This window comes from Euprymna scolopes, chromosome 23, assembly GCF_053919585.1.
Source record: "Euprymna scolopes isolate OS-2025 chromosome 23, ASM5391958v1, whole genome shotgun sequence".
In the NCBI taxonomy this organism is placed as follows: Eukaryota; Metazoa; Mollusca; class Cephalopoda; order Sepiida; family Sepiolidae; genus Euprymna; species Euprymna scolopes.
Genome location: NC_136504.1, coordinates 68,691,778 through 68,696,774, shown reverse-complemented (window position 1 = coordinate 68,696,774; position 4,997 = coordinate 68,691,778). Strand labels below are relative to the sequence as shown.

At 25.1% G+C, this 4,997-nt stretch overlaps 1 pseudogene; it reads right to left on the bottom strand.

The window, feature by feature from the left end:
- Nucleotides 1-4,632: 4,632 nt before the first annotated feature.
- On the bottom strand, nucleotides 4,633-4,749 carry LOC145246380 (5S ribosomal RNA; annotated as a pseudogene).
- Between the last annotated feature and the right edge of the window lie 248 nt (nucleotides 4,750-4,997).

Sequence of the window (4,997 nt, the reverse complement as noted above, 5' to 3'; positions counted from 1 at the left end):
TGCTACAGCGTGCATGCGCGTAGCATAAACGGAAGCTGCAAAATGGTGGAAAGAAGTTCGTGGGTTCAGGGGTAAATACCATGCAAACGGTAAATTTGCCTCAAGTTTGACTATCAGATTCGTTGTCAGCGATCTCAATTACCTATTAAAAAAATTAGAGTGGTCGGTGTTCTGTAGTAGCGTATCTAGATATTTACCTTTTTTTGTTCTTGCTTTAAAAAATAGCATTAATACAGTAAGTTAGGTAAAATTTGCATAGAATGCTCTGCTTTACGGTTGTAAAAATGGAACGGAAATTTGAATTTCGTTCCCTTTTAAATTCGGTACATTTTTACATTCGACACGTCAACTTTTATAGCTTTTCGGGTATTCTGGCAAGGTTAGGGGTGTCTATTCCGAAAGCCGTTCTTAACATGGGTAGATTGGTAGGTGTGTAAGAAATTTCGTGAAAAGTAGTGAATAATTCCACCCCGGCTTTCCAAGCTCGGAAAATGTAACTCAAGCCCTTTTTTTTTCCAATTAAAGGAGCAAGGACCAAGGTTTCATTAAAAAAAAACAAAAAAAAAACATGTTTTTAAAAAAAAAAAGGTTTTAACTTCGGACTTTACATATAAATTTCTAAAAAACACTACTTTTTTTGTTTTAAATTTGAATATATTATTTATTGACCTTTTCTCTTCAATTTATAATGTATTTACTTTTTAATAGACATTTCAAAATGGGAGGCGTGAATTATTCTACCCCGTCTTTCCAAGCTTATAACTACTCGGAAAATGTAATTCAAGCCCTAATTTTTTTTTTCAATTAAAGGAGCAAGGACCAAGGTTTCATAAAAAAACAAAAGAAAAAAAAACAACGTGGTTAAAAAAAGGTTTTAAACTTCGAACTTTACAGGTAAATTTCTAAAAAACACTACTTTTTTTGTTTTAAATTTGAATATATTACTTATTGACCTTTTCTCTTCAATTTGTGATGTATAAAACTTTGGTGTGTAAATTAATTATTTACTTTTTACTACACACTTGAAAATGGGGGGAGACGTGAATTAAAAAAACGTTTGTCTAAAATATTATATTCGGTTTATTGGAAAGAACATAAAATTTCACATTGACCCTGAAAATAACGTAAAAATAGAATCAATAGAAAAATTTTGATAGATTTTTAAAGTTTAAAAATTGAAAAATATTGAGTTCGTAAAATTCATTACTGTTTTTTAAAAAATAAAAAAAATATTTCTATTACTTTTAAAACAACTTTAATAGTTTATTTTGGAAGTATAATCCATAAAGAAAATAAACAACCCACTTTTAAAAAAGAAATTACGAGATTTTTATATTTTATTCGCAGTTTCGTGATAGGGGTGTAAAAAAATCCTACAAAAATTCTGATACATCTACTAGATTGGAGTGTTTATTCATTGTAAACGTACCCGACAACCTATAAATGTCGACATTTCCAATGTGAATGGTAAGCTGGACTTATGTAAAAAATAACAAAAAGATATACCAAACTGACCTTTTCGTTTAAAAATGGAATTATTTCCGTTTCGTTATTAACTTTTTTTTTTAATAAATATTTTGTGTTTTATATACATAAAGTACAATTGTTGAATGTTAGTGTTTTGATTATATTCGTTTGGGGGGCACAATTAAAAAATTAAGAAATATTAAAACGATGCGAAATTTAAGTTTCCGTTCCATTTTTACAACAACCATAAAACAGTGCATATTAAGCAAGTTTTATCGTAATTTATAAGCATATTTAAACACTAAATCAACATTTTATTCATTTTTTCGCATAATTAATGATGGAAGTATTTTTCTGTTTATTTTCTTAACATCTGTTAAAAAAATAAATAATTTGTACATTCTCTTGAAAAAAAGAATCAAACTTTTCTCTACTTTCACATGTGTTCCACTTTAACAAACTGAGCCACAGCAACGCGTGGCCGGGTACAGCTAGTATTTATATATATATATATATATATATATATATATATATATATATATATATATATATATATACATATATATATATATAAGAGGTGAATGTAGTTTTCTTGAAGCATTGTATAGTATGTAGTTAAATTAAATGTGTAGAAGGCGGTACAATGCAGAGGTAACGGAAACTTGTGTCTTTCCGTTACCTCTGCATTGTACCGCCTTCTACACATTTCATTTATATATATATATATATATATATATATATATATATATTTATACATATATATTTATATATATATGTATATATGTATATATTTATATGCATATATATTTATATATATATATTTATATATATTTATATATATATATGTTTATATCTATATTTATATCTATATTTATATATATATTTATATATATAATATATATATAAATATATATAAATATATATATATAAATATATATATAAATGTATATATATAAATATATGCATAAATATATATATATATAAATATAAATATATATAAATATATATATATAAATATATATATATAAATATATATATAAATAAATATATAAATATAAATAAATATATATATATAAATATATATATATATAAATATATATATATAAATATATATATAAATAAATATATATATAAATATATATATATAAATAAATATATATATATAAATATATATATAAATAAATATATATAAATAAATATATATATATCTAAATATATATATCTTAATATATATATATAAATATATATATAAATATATATATAAATATATATATAAATATATATATATAAATATATATATATATATAAATAAATATATATATATAAATATATATATATATATAAATAAATATATATAAATAAATAAATGTATATATATAAATAAATATATATATATATAAATATATATATATAAATATATATATATATAAATATATATGTATATATATAAATATATATGTATATATAAATATATATATATAAATATATATATATATAAATATATATATATAAATATATATAAATATATATATATAAATATATATATATATCTAAATATATATATATTTATATATATATATTTATATATATATATTTATATATATTTATATATATATATATATATATATATATATATATATATATATATATACTAGCCGTAGTATCCGCTCACGATGGTTTCTAAACTTTTCTTAATTATAACGCATCATGGTTTGAAGTTCAATACAACTATCAGATATTTTTTTGTATTATTTCGACTATGATTCTCATCTTGGTTGTTTTTTTTACCACATCGTTTCGGTCGATGTAACCTCCGATCATCTTCAGGTGCATTCAGACTGGATATTGTTGATTATTAGTAAAAAAAAAAAAGGTTTGCTTTATTTGCTTTCCCCACGAACACAGCCGCTATAAATTTAAAATGCAAATAGCGACAAGTCTTTTTTCGTTTTTTATTAATAACTCCGGGTCAATTCCGGGTTTTTTTATACGATGAATGTTTATTTTTGAGATGAGGATTTATAATTATTTTTTGAATTATTTGGACTATGATTCTCATCTTGTTTTGTTTTTTGTTTGTATGTTTGCTTGTTTGTTTTTAATGCACCTGAAGATGGTCGGAGGTTACATCGACCGAAACGTTGTGAAAAAAAAAACAAGATGAGAATAATAGTCCAAATAAAACAAAAAAAATTATAAATCCTCATCTCAAAAATATCAACTATCAAATATTTTCATCCATTTTTAATTTAAGCGACTAAGGTTTGTGATACTTTTCGATATCGACTATGAAATAACTCGAATTATTTACAAGAGAATTATTGCCCAGTGTGATATTCGAAAACCCGATGACATAAAGGAAATAAAGGCAAATGTTCACGTGTCAACTGATCAAAAAATATTGCGTTTTTAACAGTCTTAAATGAGTTCGGAGAAGAGATACAAAATTCAAAATCGTTTTGCTCCCGCCCCCGCATAGATTTAAAATAATTTAATTGGTTAAAATAAATAAACATGAAACAAATAAAAAAAATGCGTAACAACAAATAAGTATAATACATGGAACATTAATTAATCAATTTTAATAATTAAAAAACAATTAAAATATGTTTTCTTTTCAAAGTAAATAATACGTCTCTTATTGCTTCATTTTACTTCAAACAAAATTCTAAAAACATCACTTGGAGAAGGTGAACCATTCCCCACAAAAGTTAGTGTGCGTTGGCCATACCGAAGAGATCTTATATTAGCGGCAAATACTATGTGATTTTAAATATTTAGTCAGTGTTTACTTGTAGAAAAAGTATCCACATGTCAGGTTGTCTTTGTACAGAGACACATTACACTATAGGATAGTGTCCAGTAGGTATTCAAGTTCTATCCTTTATACATTCAAGTTCTATCCAGTAGGTATTGAAGTTCTTTCCAGTAAGTATTCAATTTCTTTCCAGTACGTATTCAAGTTCTTTCCAGTAGGCATTCAAATGGCTTCCTTCAGTCTTGACCGGCTATCGATAGCCACTATAAGGGTGCCTGCGCATGAGTTTTTTTTGTGGCAAGAGTTGCACAATCTCCAACCACACCTCTCCTGAGTCAACATTGTTAAATACCAGTGGCAAGTGGAGGTTCAGAACGACTGGAAATAATGCTGAAATAAGCGGAAAGCACATACAGCACCTAGAATTCCCAAATGGTTACCCATCTGGTACTAGCAAGGCTCAACTTTGCTTAACTTCGGTGATCTGACGAGAACCGGTGTGTCAACGCGATTATGCTGTATAGGCATTCAAGGTAACTACTATAGGCATTAAAGTTAACTACTGTAAGTATTCAAGTTAACTACTATGGACATTCAAGTTAACTACTATGGACATTTAAGTTAAGCATTCAAGTACTATGGACAACTACTATGGACATTTAAGTTAAGCATTTAAGTAAGCATTCAAGTTTACTATTGTAAGCATTCAAGTTAACTACAATAGACATTCAAGTTGACTACTGTAAGCATTGAAGTTACCTACTATAGACAT